The 16,491-nt window shown below is 41.5% G+C and overlaps 1 protein-coding gene and 1 pseudogene across 2 annotated transcripts in view; one reads left to right on the top strand and one right to left on the bottom strand.

Annotated features, from left to right (window-relative positions):
- The window catches only part of MOSPD1 (motile sperm domain containing 1), a 41,037-nt gene extending 40,780 nt beyond the window's left edge, over window positions 1–257 (bottom strand). The window contains exon 1 of one of the 2 annotated variants that reach the window (XM_007507223.3): window positions 42–257. The gene's annotated coding sequence lies outside the window, so the exon portion shown is untranslated. The remainder of the gene's footprint in view (window positions 1–41) is intronic. The other variant, XM_001375462.4, reaches the window with a different exon arrangement.
- A 13,828-nt stretch (window positions 258–14,085) lies between these two features.
- On the top strand, window positions 14,086–15,121 carry LOC100616786 (cytosolic non-specific dipeptidase-like; annotated as a pseudogene).
- The last annotated feature ends 1,370 nt before the right edge of the window (window positions 15,122–16,491 follow it).

The following is a 16,491-nucleotide window of genomic DNA, read 5'->3' as shown; positions in this document are numbered from 1 at the left end:
CTGCCAGAGGAAGTGGGCGCCGGGAAGGCGGTGACTCTCACCTCGGACAGTAGCGGCTCCTTGGGCTCGGTCCCTCCCCCTCCTTGAGCGACGGCAGCGGCAAAGGCGACAACTGACAGGGCTCCCGGTCCTTTGTCACCGAGTCAGGGGGGCTGCACTGGCTGCTGGGAAAGCGGAGGACTCGGCTGCTCCCTCGCTTTGGGCGGAGCTACTTACTCCCAGAGCAGGCCAAGAGGGGCGGTGGCGGCCGCGGTGGCGGTGGCGGTGGGCGGGGCTGGGGGCAGGGCCTCGTCTGCCCACCTGGCCCCTGACCTTGCCGCCTCCCTGTCACCTCCCTTCTGTTCCCACCCCCGAACTCCCTCCCGACCTCGGGGAGCGCCTGCCTCCAATTGTGGCCTCAGAGGCCAGGAGAACATTGCTGAACAACTAGGAGGCTCCTTAGAAGTCATCTAGTTCGACTCCCTCATTTCACTGATGAGGAAACTGAGGCCCAGAGAGGGGGAGTGGCAATATGATAGAACAGAGACTTAGAAGTGGAAAGAACTTTAGAGATCATCTTAGACCAACTACCTCATTTTACAAATGAGGAAACTGAGACAATATTGTAATATAAATCTGTATAATCTCAGACTGTGCTCATCTCACCAGGTCGTGGCTTTCTTGACCTAGTCTAGTGTTATTGCAAAAGCTAACTGGTCCAGCAGAATTACACCGGTAAAGTCTGTCTTTCCTCTGCAGGTCTAACCTGTTTGTAGTATAATGCCCTGTTGGTAGGTAACCTCAGTGAAAAGACCTTAGTGAAGAAAATAGCCCTTTGTGGAAGACTGAAACAGCTGTCTTAACTACTTCAGTGAAATATGGCCAATCAATCAATCAATCAATCAATGGATTGAGCCCTAGGCCAGGACACTTCAATTTAAATCTGGTCACTGACACTTAGTAGCTATATGACCTTGGTCAAGTCAGTAACCTCTGTTTGCCTTAACCCACTGGAGAAGGAAATGGCAAATATTCCAGTAGCCTAGCCAAGAAAAGGCCATGATTAGTATAGTGATGGGATCACAAAGAGTCAGACATGACTGAACTATACAACAATGTGCCAGATGTTTCCTGTGCTAGGCCCTGGGCCATACAAAGACAAAGCAAGATGGTCCCTGCCTTCAAGGACCTTTTGTTTTAATAGGGGCAGTGTCTATCTGGTCCCAGAGAAGCAAGTATGAGTTATATACAAATGAGGACACTAGTAGTGTGGAGGATTAGAAGAGGCCTCTTGGAAGAGGTGCTTACTAAGTTTAGAGCAGATAGTATGTAGAACACCAGTTCTCAACACTTCCCCCTCAAGCCATTGCTTCATATTTCCTTGGTATGTGTTTTATATTTACACATCATCTTCCAGCCTCCCTAGAATGTAACCTGCTTTGAAGGCAGTGTTTCTCATGTTGTCTTTGGACTGTCCAGCACCAAGCATAGTACCTGGTACACAGTACATTCTAAATAAATGCTTGTTGAGTTGAAGGAGGTTTGGGGAAGGAAATTTAATGCATCCAGATATGAAGACTAATTATTTAATTTGCCCCTCCTTACCCTTCAAATGCTCCATGTTCTCTCTCTGTTCTCCCTAGGGCTCTGAAAAAAGACCTCAAACTCAGTCATGTTTAATGCTTCAAGGAGCAAGTGATCTCATATAGGTGGATACTCCCTTCTCAAATCACCTCCCCCTCCACCTCTGCTTATTCTTTGTGACTCATTCAGACTAAAGTGTTGATGACTGGCAGCCTAATGAGGTAGATAGCATAAGCAAACCTTACCTGATATTGTCTGGGAGATTGGCTGAACTACTTTACAACAAAGTTTCCCAGTTTGAGATGGAGTTGAATTATATATTTATAGGGAAATTAATTAAGGGAATTCTCTTTGTGAGCTTATCAGGAAATGATCTTTTGTGTGACATTTTGCACAGTGAGGGGCCCAGAGGGGCTCTTCCAAGGTGGCCAAATTCCAAAGTGTAGTCATCACTCATCTCTTTTGCCTCTATGCTCTGTTGTCATTTGATAGCTATAGACAGGCGGGAAACCCAGATATCTGACATTGATTGACCTTTAACTGCAAACTGTTAAGATTGATTGGACAGAAGGCAGTTTTACCTTTGTGGAATGATAGCTAGCCTTTGCCTCAGAGGCCCTCCTACTCCGATTGCAGCTCTTCTTGGAAAAGTTCAGGGACAGAGAACACAAGCTCAGTCGTCATATGCCGTATGTGTATGCTTTTGTAACATTTCAAAAGGACAGGGGTGCAAAGAGCTTTGTCTCCTATTCTCCAGTTATTCAAAGAGGTATTGATCACTGCTGCCCAGAGGCACACCCAGAAAGTTCTTGGTGCCCCCCTGCCCTACCCCTTCCCTTGATTCCACGCCCAAGTGTCAGGCACTGTGCTAATAAGCAAACTAGTCCTTGCTCTCGACAAGCTTATGTTCTTTTTTATGTTTTATCTTTATTTTATTTTAATAACAAATTTCCACATAAGTTTTCCAAAGTAATATGATTCATGTTGTCCCCCTCCCTTCATCCCTCCCACCTCCTAGAGTTGACAAGCAATTCAATCTGGGTTATGTATATATTGTCACACGAAACATTTCCATATTATTCATTTTATAAGTAAATAATCTTATAAAACCAAAACCCCAAATCATATACCAAAATAAACAAGTGATAACTCATATGTTTTCATCTGTATGATGAAAAAAAGAACTCCAACAGTTCTTTCTCAGGAGGTAGAGAGCGTTCTTTTTCATAAGTCTCTCAGGATCATTGTATTACTGTTAGTATCAAAGTTTATCACATTTGATTGTTCCACAATATTGTAGTTACTGTGTACAATGTTCTCCTGGTTCTGCTTATTTCACTCTGCATCAGTTCACAGAGGTCTTTCCAGCTCTTTCTGAAATCATCCTGTTCATCTTTCCTTATAGCACAATAGAATTCCATCACCATCATAGACCACATTTTGTTCAGTCATTCCTCAGTTGCGGGACATCTCTTTAGTTTCCAGTTCTTCACCACCATAAAAAGTGCAACTATAAATATTTTTGTACAAACAAGTCCTTTCCCATTTTTAATCCCTTTGGGATACAGACCTAGTAGTTTGATCCTTTGTAGCCCTTTGGGCATAATTCCAAATTGCCCTCCAGAATGGTTGAATCCATTCACAGCTCCACCAGTAATGTATTAGTTTCTCAATTTTACCACATCCCCTCCAACATTTATTATTTTTCCTTTTACTATAATATTGGCCAATCTGATAGGTATAAGGTGGTACCTCAGAGTTGTTTTAACTTGCATTTATCCAATGAAGAGGGATATTGAACATTTTAAATATGATTATTGATAGCTTTGATTTCATCTGAAAACTGCCTCTTCATATCCTTTGACCATTTATCAATTGGGGAATGACTTGGAATCTTATAAATGTGACATAGTTCTTTATATATTTGAGAAATTGGGCCTTTATCAGAGAAATTTGTCATAAAAATTTCCCCCAGTTTGTTGCTTCCCTTCTAATCTTGGTTGCATTGGTTTTGTTTGTACAAAAACTATGTTCCCTAATTTACTTATAATATCACTCTTTATGTTCTGACCTTTTTTATGTTTTATGTTTTTGACCTTTATGTTTTGACCATTTTGACCTTATTGTGGTATAGGATGTGAGATATTGATCTAAACCTAATTTTTCCTATACTCTTTTCCAATTTTCCCAGAACTTTTTTGTCAAATAGTGAGTTCTTATCCCAAAAACTGGGATCTTTGGGCTTATCAAACACTAGATTTCTGAGGTCATTTACCCCTAGTCTACTCCATTGGTCCCCTCCTTGTATTTCTTAGCCAGTATCAGATTGTTAACGAGCTTACATTCTAACAGAAAAAGACAGCATATCAAAGTAAGCCAGAATTCCAGAGAGAGGGAGGAATTGGGTCATTGAGCTTTCTCCCATCGGAATCTCAAGCACAGATTATGAGTTCAGATAAGAGGAATAGGAAGGGCCAGAGTACAGGCAGTATGATTTGGAATAATGTAAGGGAAGTGGCCTGATCAACAGCTGATTGTTTTAACAGAGCTATCTGGGGCATTGAGAAGTGAAATGATTTGCCTGGTTTATGTATCAGAGGGGAGACATAAAGTCAGGCCTTCTTGACTCAGATCAGCTGGATACACTATAAAACACTGCCTCTAAAGTATAAAATATATGTGTACCTCCTCCTCTGGGTTACTTCCCCAAACTTTCAGTCAGCTTGATGTGTTGGTTTCTCAGAGGAATGACTGCTACTTCAAGTTCTAGGACTGACCCTATGGGAGACTACTTCTAACACTATTTTACAAGCCCCCTCTGGTGTGTTTCCCTGTAATAATCAGCAAGTAGACTCAATTAACTTTTTCAAAAAGCATTTATTCAAACGGCATAACAAAAACAATAGTTATAAAGAATATCTTCCAGAAACCAGTCCCACAAAGAAATCACAGAATCTGAGAGGAAAGAGTAGACTCAAACTTAAAGTATAATGGTTGTGAGGCACATATAGGGAACATACAGACATGGCTTAAGCAATTCATGACTCTAGAACATCAGGGCCCAATTGCCTTTCTTTGAAGAATCCTAACAAATTCATGACAGGGTGAGACATCAATGTCAGGGATGAATGAATCACTCCACTGGTAGGCAAGATTAGTTCCTCAAATGGCCTGACATTTTCATTGGACAGATGGCTCAGTTGGCCTTGCTCCTTGGTGTCTCAGCTGGAAAGGTTGAGCTGATGCTAAACTGTTGAGCAGTGGGGTATAGACTAGTCACTCAACCAGGCAGATTACTTTGTTGCTAGTATTCATGGAACATAGTATCTTTGCTGGATGAGTGGATCCCGAAGGCTTGCTCTTTGATGGACAAAGGCTATCTCCTTCACCATTGGCCTCTAGTTTAAATGAATTTTTCTGTATGTCCTGATGGGATTGTTATAGGGCTCCTTCAGTCTGGTCAGTGACTCCTAATCTAAGATTGGCAAAAAGTATCTCTTCTTTATCTCCCTCAGGACATCAACTCTGAGGCTTGTTACCTCCCAGGCCCCTTATGCTTGCCAACTCCTACTGCTTCAAAACACTGTTCTCTTAGCCAGTTATCTTGGCTGGATTCCAGTTAGGGACTTACAAACATAAGTGGTTGGAGGAAAAAAGATGGAAACTACAGAGGCAATCTGTACCCTTGGATCACTAGGTGGCAAAGTAGTTAGAGCCCTGAGCCTGGTGTCAAGAGGACCTGAATTCTAATCCAGCCTCAGACACGTACTAATTATGTGACCCTGGACAAGTCACAACCTCTTTTAGCCTGTTTCCTCAACTGTAAAATGGAGATAATAACAGCACCTATACCTCCCAGGATTATTGTGAGGATCAGATGAAATAACATTTGCAAGCCTTGCAAACTTGAAAGTGCCAATGTAATTACAACATTCTATATGGATATGGAACAACGAGTGGGCTGAAATGTAGAGTGGGCACCAGGGGTCATGTGAAATCAGTCTAAAAGAAGAGGTTGGAAACAACTCACGAAGGGCTTTAAATACCAAAGAAAAGAGTTAATAGAAAGCCACTGAAATTTCTTAAGCAGTGGAATGGCATGAATAGACCTGTGCTTTAGGTGTTATTTGTTGAATACTGGATGCTAATTAATACTGTGTGCTGGAGGAAGGGGAAGAGGAATAGAAGAAAGATCATTCCTACCTTTAAACACCATGCTGATTTTGAGGTGGTACAGTGGCTAGAGTACTGGGCCTGGACTTGGGAAGAGCTGAGTTCAAATACAGCTGCAGACACTTACTAGCTGTGTGACTGGGCAAGTCACTTCACCCCATTTGCCTTAGTTTCCTCATCTGTAAAATGAGGAAGAGGAGGAGAAGGAAATGGCAAACCACTCCATTATTTTTGCCAAGAAAACACCAAAAGGGATTATGAAAAGTTGGACATGATTTAAAATGACCAAACATGGGGGATTTGCCCACAATAATATTGGTCTTAGTTGGGGAGGGGATTGAGCCAAGGGTTCAACTGCCGTGAAGGTTGAGGTGGGAACAATATCTACCATGTAGACTAAGCTATTTTTTCCTTAACGAGTATTAAAGTGTTCCTGGGGACCTAATTGTCTCAGGGCACCAAGGCTCCTGCCACTAGTAGCTTCCTGGCAATAAATACAAAAGCTAACCCACAGGGAAGGAGTTCCTCTTCCTTAGATTAGACTAGGCTGCCAGTCTGGTCAACTCCAAGGCAGGGAAGAATCAACATTGTATCCTTCTCAAATTACAGTTAAATAACCCTTTCTTTTAAAACGGTTAGATGGTCTAAAAATTCTAATTCTAATCATAAAGGCCCAGATAGGCCTAAATCAGGACTGGCCTCTGACAGGGGTTTCGGTGGACTCGAAGCTCCGATGTCCCCAACCACACAATATGGTAGCCCAAACAGCTAATGCTGCAGAATTCCAACAGTGTTATTCACAAGAAGTGAGGAAAGAATCCCACTGTCCTCTGCCTTGGCCAGACCACATCTGGATCATTGTGTTCAGTGCGAGGAACCACATTTTAGCAGGGATGAGCAGGAGAATGTCCAGAGGAGAGAGCAAACAGGATGGTGAAGATACTGGTGACTATTCATTAGAATAACTGAGGATATTTAGCCTGGAGAAGACTTGGGAAGGACATGGGAGGTATCTTCAAGAATCTGAAGAACCATTATGTGAAAGAGAACTAGATTTCTTCTGTTTGGCCTTGGAAAACAAAATTAGGAGCAGTAGGTGGAAGCTTTGGAGAGTTCCATTTAGAATTAATAAATGAGCAAACTTCTTATTGATTAGAATTATCTGAAAGCAGCCTCGGCTGCCCCCAGAATGGCCATAGGCTACTCTTCCTAAGACATCTTCAATCTGGAAGAAGCTGGGTCTCCCTTATGGTCATATAGAACACTGAGTAAAAGAATGGAGAGATCAATGGTAGGAAAACCTATCAGGAATTAATAGCCCAACCTGGTGGCAGTGAAAATTGAGAAAGGATCAGAGGGACAGTTATCAACTGAAGTGAAATTCCATAGGACTTGATAAGAGAGACAAAGGAGACTACTTCCTGGCTCCTCCTCCCACTAGACACTCCATTGCCTGATTCTGGACATTTTCACATTTTGTCTCCCATGCTTGGAAGATTCTCCCCTCATTTCCTCTTCCTGGCCTCCTTGGTTTCCTTCAGATCTCAATTTAAGCCCCACCTTCTGCAAGAAACCTTCTTGATTCCTTCTTAGTCTTAGTACTTTCTCTCTGCTGATTGTCTCCAATTAACTGCATCTATCAAATAGTCTCTCAAATTAGACTGGGAACTCCTCTATGGCAGGGACTGCCTTTGTCTTTCTTTGTATCCCTAGCACTTAGCACAGTGCCTGGCACATAGTAGGCACTTATAAAATACTTATTGACTGACCTGTTGACTGAGGCAAGAATGGACAATAAACCTAAGTTTATTAATATAAGAGTTTGAGTGAATAGTAGTGCCATAATCAGAAATAAGAAGTCGTCAATCAATATCAATAACCAATCAATGCATAAGAAAGGTCCAAAGTTCTATTGGAAATCTGAGGAGGGAAGGAAGAGGAGAAGGGGAGGAGGAAAAACTGGAAAAGCTTTATGAAGGAATTAGCACCTTAGTTGGGTTGCCTGAAGGTATAAGGTGCCCCTCACTCATCTCTTCTCCAGTTCTAGTTGATCCTTTTTCAAAGGGGGCAGAGAGGTAGCTCAGGGGATACAGAGCCGGCACCAGAGACGGGAGGTCCTGGGTTCAAATGTGGCCTCAGACACTTCTTACCTGTGTGACCCAGGGCAAGTCACTTGACACCCCCACCCTCTGCTTTACCCTTACTGTTGCTCTTCTGCCTTGGAATCAATAGACAGTATCTAGTCTAAAAGACAGAAGGTAAGGGTTTAAAAAAAAAAAAGATGTATTCTTCAGGCTAGGAAAAGCTGCTGGTGATCAGGATTATGTCCCAAGGTAGAGATTTTGAGAGCAAAACATATATGGGAAATTAATTATGGAAATAAAAAGAAATACAAGATCAGAGTCATCACTAGAAATTTAGTGCCTGAGGCAAGTTAGTGGGAAGAAAGAGAACCAAAGGTCAAGCCACTGGGAGAGGAAGGAAAAAAGTCTAAAGCTACCTGTGCTGTTGGGCAGGAAAGGAAGTATGTTTGGAGAGAGCTACTATGTGAAGAACTAGATAGGAGAAAAATCAGACACTGGGATAGTACTCAATCAGTAATCAACCAATCACTTCCTAAACATTTTTAGAGTACCTACTAAGTGCCAAGCAAATAGTACTCTCAGCTTCCCCTAAATTCCTTATCCTAGGGTAAAACTGTGGTGGCCCCACCCTACTTAGAGTTTTGAGTAAACTTCATTAAAAAACTTCAAAGAAAGTCGATAAAATGGAATCAGATGTCAAAGGAAATTATTGAAATATCTCCACCTCCCTCCTTTCCTAAAAACCCAGAAGACAGAATATTTGACCTAAAAGAATTCGAAGCCATGGAATTTTTTAAAATGAGCACATTAGGAAATACTTCTTTACAAAGACTCTTTATTTTATTTAAAGACACCTTTAAATATTCTTAAAAAGTAACAGCTCTTACCTTCCATCTTAGAAACGATAGCCTGCATTGGTTCCAGAGTAGTAGAAGAGTAGTAAGGGCTAGGCAATGGGGGTGAAAGGACTTGCCCAGGATCACACAGCTAGGAAGTGTCTGAGGCCAGATTGGAACCCAGGACCTCCCGTCTCGGCCGTCCTGGCTCTCAAATCCCTGAGCCACATTGCTGCCCCTAAATATACTATTTAGGACAAATTCGGTTAGTGAAGACTGAGAGGAGACAGAGGCTCCATGATATTGGCCCCGAGACACAATTCTACATTGGTGCTAAGAGGAAAGGTGCTAACCTGGGGTGTGGCAGTCAGGAAATGGAAGCCTTCACTTGAACTTAACAGCTTGTTCTTGTTGTTGTTCAGTTGGTCCAACTCCTCACTCTCCCATTTGGAATTTTCCTGGAAAGATCCTGCAAAGATCCTGGAGTGGGTGGCCATTTCCTTCTCTAGCTCATTTTATAGACAAGGAAACTGAGGCAAACACCATTAAGTGACTTGCCCAAGGTCACACAGCTAGTAAGTGTCTGAGACCAGGTATTGATCTCCAGTCTTCTTAAATCCATGGCCATTGTTCTATCCACTGCATCACCTACATGACCCAATCTATGATCCTGTAATAAGAGAGAAGACAAGGTAACTGATAATAATTAGATAGTGTTAGTTGTTGTTTAGTTGTTTTTCAGTCCCATCTGACTCTTTGTGATCCCATTTGGGGTTTTCTTGGGCAAGATACTGGAATGGTTTGCCATTTCCTTCTCCAGCTCATTTTACAGATGAGGCACTGAGGTAAAAACCATTAAGCAGCTGGCCTAGGGTCACACAGTTAGATTCTGAGGTCAGATTTGAATTTAGGAATACGAATCTTCCTAACTCCAGTTACTAACTACCAGTTACTTCCTAACTCCTGGTACTCTATCCACTGCACCACCCAGATGCCCCTAATACTTCCTTAGCCAGAATAAATTAATTAAAATAAGAAACCTCTATAGCTGCCTACTTTAATTGGTTATTCTTGTTAACTAAATACTAAGCTTGGTTGTTTCTATGTATCAGAAGTATATGTCCCCCCAGGACTCAACATATTTTTTCCTCCTCTTCAGTTAGACCATTCTAAACCAATTCTTCAACAACTACTCCAGTGGTAGGAGAATGAGCCCAAGGGTTTGTACCCCAAAGAGATAATAAGGAAAAAGACTTGTACAAGAATATTCATAGCCATGCAGTTTGTGGTGGCCAAAAATTGGAAAACAAGGGGATGCCCATCCATTGGGGAATGGCTGAACAAATTGTGGCATATGTTGGTGATGGAATACTATTGTGCTAAAAGGAATAATAAAGTGGAGGAATTCCATGGAGACTGGAACAACCTCCAGGAAGTGATGCAGAGTGAGAGGAGCAGAGCCAGGAGAACATTATATACAGAGACTGATACACTGTGGTACAATCGCATGTAATGGACTTGTCTACGAGCAGCAATGCAATGATCCAGGACAATTCTGAGGGACTTATGAGAAAGAATGCTATCCACATCCAGAGAAAGGACTGTGGGAGTAGAAATGCAGAAGATAAACAACTGCTTGATTACATGGGTCAATGGGGATATGATTGGGGATAGAGACTCTAAAGGATCACCCTAGTGCAAACATGAATAATATGAAAATAGGTTTTGATCAATGACACATGTAAAACCCAATGGAATTGTGCATCAGCTATGGGAGGGGATTGGTGGGAGGAGGGGAGGAAAAGAACATGAATCTTGTAACCATGGAAAAATATTCTAAATTAACTAATTAAATTAAAAAAACCGAGCCCTAGGGCTGCCTTGAATTCAGGCTCAAGAGTGTAACAAAATGAGACTCAAAGTCCATTTAATAATTAACCCAGAGGAGGTTTGTTTTACCATAGTAGAAGAAAGATATTCAGTGTGGAAAGTGTTCATTCAGCTGATCACAGCTTTTCTGTGCTAGTGTTGTTTATGCTGCTGGTTTACTGGTCAGAAGCCTTAGAGAAGAGGTTTTCTTGAACTATCTCTTTGATACTTCGATGACCAGGAAATTACATCAATAGCCCAACTGTTAGTACCCAGAGCCTAGTAAGTCTTAAGGATAGTTTCAATACCTTTTAAGGAAAAGAACTAGCCTAGCCTACTTGTCAGTAGATATATACCACTACTGGTGGATAAATATTCTATTTTTGCAAACAGAAATCCTTCTCTCTTCAGGAAATCAGATTCTAGAATTGTACCATTTGTCTCTTCAGGACCCTGGAGTATGGAATTATTTTCTTTTTTTTAAACCCTCACCTTTCATCTTGGAATCAATACTGTGTATTGGTTCCAAGGCAGAAGAGTGGTAAGGGCTAGGCAATGGGGGTTAAGTGACTTGCCCAGGGTCACACAACTGGGAAGTGTCTGAGGCCAGATTTGAACCCAGGACCTCCCGTCTCTAGGCCTGGCTCTCCATCCACTGACCTACCCAGCTGCCCCCTGGAGTTTGGAACTCTTGATACACTTCTAGAAAGCTGGAATTAAAGAACCACTTGGACATTTTGAAGTGTGAATCAGACTTTCTTTGTCTAGCATCAGCAACTTTTAAATTGATCAACCAAAAGGAAAACACTCCTACTTAATACTTTTTTAGCCATCAAGTAAGAGAATTCACAAGTCACTTACTTGGAGAGCTCCACCCTTTTAACTCAATCAATCAGAAACTTGTGAATCCTATGATGAGTTGACACCTTCAGAGGATGAGAGGTGTAAAGCCTACAGACACTGCCCCTCTGGGCAGTGCTAGGCAATTTGGAAGCTGTGATTGACCCCTTCAAAGAGGGGAAGGGACAAAAAGGACTATAAAAGTCCTAATCTTCTTAGGTGGTCTTCGGTAGTGTAGGAGTTAAATTAACGTCCAATACTTCAAGTATTATTTTTATAAAGTTTATTATCTGACAATATAGAACAGTGTGAATAAGTTTTCTACTGCTCAAAAAAAGGCCACTCCACCAAAGCCACCACAGGAAGGAAAAAGAATGAGAGAGATGGAACTCCACCAAATTTATCTCCTGTCTACATCAGCACATAACTGACAGGAAGAGAGTAGGGTGCTGAGAATCATAGTTTTTCTGGGGATCATAGTTTTTAGGGTAACAGATTCAAATTCACAGTAGTCATCTTCAACTGGTGATGTTACAAGGGAATCACTTTAAAAGACTGATATATATTAATTTAAGGTCGCCAAGGAATTCAGCTATGTAATTCCTAAATGAAAACTCAAGTCAGCAGTAAATCTTTTATGGAGTTTAATTACAATAGGAGTAAGAAAGGAATTAGAGATAGAGAGAGAGAAAAAGGGAGAGAAGGGAATAGGGCTTAAATACCCCTTCTGTTTAGGCTGGGCCAAAAGGCCCAAGCCCTTAGATAGCTGGGGCAAAGAAAAGAGATCAGTCCCTATTACTCACGTGACCAAAATGGAGAAACAGTCTCAGAGGCCCCCACTTTCACCTTCCTTCAGAGCAAGCTTCTCAGAGCCCACACGAACCACACCGACCAACTTCTCAACCCCCCTCGAGTCTTCAGACCCCCCTGATCTTTAAGGAAACCATCCAAGTTGCCTCCCCTCAGTTCTCACATCTACCAATCACTGTCCATCAATTTCCCTGTGCCAATGGAGGCTCTAGCTTAACCCAGGACCGCCCAGAGGCTTTGCACATGTCTGTTGAAGGTCATATTTTCAAATAATTAAATCTTTGCTCCTTTGCTACAGCCCTTTCTAAATCCTGTTAACCTGAGTAGGGTAGAGATTGGAATAATTAAATTTTGATCTAGGCTGCAGCCCTTACTCAATCCTGTTAGGACTGAATAGGGTGGAGATTGATTCCAAGTATCTCCATTGTATCAATTCTAAAATCAATCATGACTCAAAGAAATTCCTGTTCTATGCTTAAGCATAGGTCAAAGTCCTTTCCATTGTTCAGCAAAAGGTTTCTGTCCTAAAGTAATCTGAAGAAGGGAAGAGAAGGAACCTCCCATGCCAATGGGGTTCCCATTCCAATAGACTATCAGTAAGAAATTTTCCAAGTATGAAATATCCCAATGGTGAAATTTCCAACATTTATAAGTCTAAGGAATTTTGAGGTTTACAGTGACCTGCCTTTTGGAGTTATCTTGGGACTTGGACTGCCTCTTGGGTGAGTGAGTACCTTGCCTTCCTTTCCTGGTGTCTGGAGAGAGATGAATTTTCTCAGAGAGGCCTTCCCTTCTTGGAGGAGGCCATCTGGGTGGAACTCCAGGTCCTCCCAAGCCCTGCTAGGCTGAGCCAAGCACTGGAGCAATATTTTGTGTGATAGGTTAGACATCTTTTCTACCCTCTTTTTGTATTTCTCTACTTTCACTCTTTCCACCCCTTTGTAAATTAAAAGCTATTAAAAGTCAATTTGGGGGGCAGTTGGGTGGCTCAGTGGATTGAAAGGCAGGCCCAGAGACAGGAGGTCCTGGTTAAAATTTGACCTCGTACACTTCTCAGCTGTGTGATCCTGGGCAAGTCCCTGTCATTGAGATTTGATAGATGTTCTTGGCCTTCTCAATGATCATGTTCACGCCCTTTAAAGGAGATACCTCAGTAACAGCCATATTATGGCATGATTATTTGTGAAAAATGTCACTATTCTCAGCAATACAATGATCTAGGAAAATTCTGAGGGACTTATGACAAGGAAGGTGATCTGCCTCCAAAGAAAGAACTATCAGAATGTACATGAAATCATATGATTTTTCACTCGTATATTTTAGCTTAAGTTTTGGAGTTTTGGATTTCTAAAATTAAATGAATAATATGGAAAAGCATTTTGCATGATAACACATGTATAATTCAGCTCTGGGTAGGGGGAGGGAAAAGAGGAAAGGAAACAATTTGGATCACTAATTTTGGGAAACTTATGTGGAAATTTGTTATTACATGTAATTGGTAAAATAAAATATCTTTACAAAACAAAAATAAAATAAAGGAGATGGCTTCTTTAATCCCAAACAAAGGTTCACTTCACTGTGTATCTCAGACAACTTTTTCAATGCCCATTAATCTGCTGCATCTTAGGTAACTTTGACAACTTCACTGGTTTCCCATTTTTGAGAATCTACAAAAGTTTGAATGGATCACAGGGTAGAGCTCTTCTAATTGCAAGCTGGGCCTTCCTTTGGTCTTTATCCTTTCTTCTAAGTTGATCTTGATCTTGACCTTTGCTCTAATTAGCCACTAGTCTTGCTGAAAATTATTCTTGTGGCTCAGAAACCACCCCCACAGTGCTGGAGATTTCAGGCATTGAATACAATCTTTTCTTCTCAGAGTTCCCAAAATCATCAATTGATTGAGTTAGAAAATGCCTCTCATCAGTGACCTGTTTAGTGTATTGATGGATCCTCAGGAACAATACATAAAGAAGTTTTTGAAGAATGGGTGGCAATCCAAAGCATTTCTGCATGACCAGAGAAAGATAGAATCAAATGAATGTCGGAAGCATGCAAACATAAAACAACCAGTTGGCATGACTGAACTGATGGACACTGGGAAACAAAAGCTCCCTGATGGCTTAGAAATACCAAATTCCTTCTATTTTACTTGGCAAATTGGGCCCAGATCCCCCAAAGAAGACTGTGTGTATCTATAGACATCTGCATGTACAGCCAGTAACCTTGGAGGATGGCTGGGACAGTGCATTGTTCACATTGTTAGGAAGAGACAGAAAAAGCCATATGGGGGAGATTCAACTGATTACAAAGGATCAGTGCTCAAATGGACAAATGCCCTAAAAGCTTGTCAGCAAATCAAGATATGGCTATTGATGTCAAATTTTGCCATCAAGGCATGGAAGAATCTGGATCTGAAGGCCTGGATAACTTGACTTTTACCAAAAAAAGACACTTTCTTCAAAGATGTGGACTATGTTTATATTGACCGCTACTGGTTGGAGGAAAAGAAGTGCTGTATGGCTTCAGAGGAATTTGCTACCCTTTTTTTGTAGACGTGGAATGCTCTGACAAATACCTTCATTCTAGTGTGAGTGGTGGCCCCTATGCATGAAGCTAGGTCAAATCTCATTACTTTGATGGACTGTTTGTTGAACAGAAAGGGACATATTCTCATTCCTCATATATATATATATATATATATATATATATATATATATATATATATATATATATATATATATATATATATATATTAATAAGGCCATGTCTCCTATTATTGAAGAAGAGCTTTGTTTGAAAGAATATTGAAAACACCTATATAGGCACACAGTTGCTTCTCAGGACTCAGAGAAAGACATCTTCATGCAGAGGTGTAGACATCTTTCCCTTTCTGTCCATGGAATTGAAGAAGTCTTCCCTGGACTCTTCTCCCACCAGTACATATAGAGTCCAGGGCAGTGATTGGGAACCTTTTAGAGGAGTGGGTGATGTGAGAAATGCCCTCAGGCATCATGGAGAGGGGGAAGGGAGCATCCCAGGCCCATATTCCTCTGGCTTTCTAGTAACAAACTCCGGTAAACTCTGTGCTGGGGTGATGGTGCAAGTGCCCATAGAGAAGACTCTAAGTTTCCCCTCTGGCACGTGTGCCATAGGTTTGCCACCACAGATCTAGGATAAGGTAGGCTCAAACTTCAAGACCATGAGCAACCAGTATATAACTCATAGCTCCTGGATGCTGGGAAGTCCTTTTCTCCCCTTTGTGAGATGTTCAAAAATTCTCCCTAGACATATATATTTACTGGGCTTCTTGTTTGATCTTCATCCAGTCTGTCATTGGCTCCCAATACAGACACTGCCATCAGCTGATCTATAGATACTGCTAGTACATTTATAGGAAGATAGAAAGTGAAACATCTTCCAGATACTTCAGAACTCTCAAGATCCTCTTCCAGTCAAAGGAATGTGGGGAGGAGACCTAGGCAAATTGTCTTACCATCCCCAAAGCGCCGAAGTCCTTTAGCTCTGGCTGAAAGCAAGGAGGATAGCTCTGTAAATAATCCATATCCCCTGTTTATACATGTTTTATCTAAACTTACAACTCCTTCAAACATCTCAAGCAGTGCTTTACACATAGTAGGCACATCATTATTTTTTTTTTTAAATATATTTTATTTGATCATTTCCAAGCATTATTCGTTAAAGACATAGATCATTTTCTTTTCCTCCCCCCCACCCCCCATAGCCGACGCGTAAGTCCACTGGGCATTAGATGTTTTCTTGATTTGAACCCATTGCTTTGTTGATAGTATTTGCATTAGAGTGTTCATTTAAAGTCTATCCTCTGTCATGTCCCCTCAACCTCTGTATTCAGGCAGTTGCTTTTTCTCGGTGTTTCCACTCCCATAGTTTATCCTTTGCTTATGAATGGTGTTTTTTTTCTCCTGGATCCCTGAAAGTTGTTCAGGGACATTACACCGCCCCTAATGGAGAAGTCCATTACGTTCGATTATACCACAGTGTATTAGTCTCTGTGTACAATGTTCTCCTGGTTCTGCTCCTCTCGCTCTGCATCACTTCCTGGAGGTTGTTCCAGTCTCCATGGAACTTCTCCACTTTATTATTCCTTTGAGCACAATAGTATTCCATCACCAACATATACCACAGTTTGTTCAGCCATTCCCCAATTGATGGGCATCCCCTTGTTTTCCAGTTTTGGGCCACCACAAAGAGCGCAGCTATGAATATTTTTGTACAAGTCTTTGTGTCCATTATCTCTTTGGGGTACAGACCCAGCAGTGCTATGGCTGGGTCAAAGG

The sequence above is a fragment of the Monodelphis domestica genome, chromosome X (assembly GCF_027887165.1).
Source record: "Monodelphis domestica isolate mMonDom1 chromosome X, mMonDom1.pri, whole genome shotgun sequence".
NCBI classification, from domain to species: domain Eukaryota; kingdom Metazoa; phylum Chordata; class Mammalia; order Didelphimorphia; family Didelphidae; genus Monodelphis; species Monodelphis domestica.
Note: the sequence above shows the minus strand (reverse complement) of the source record. Positions and strands in the feature narration are given on the sequence as shown.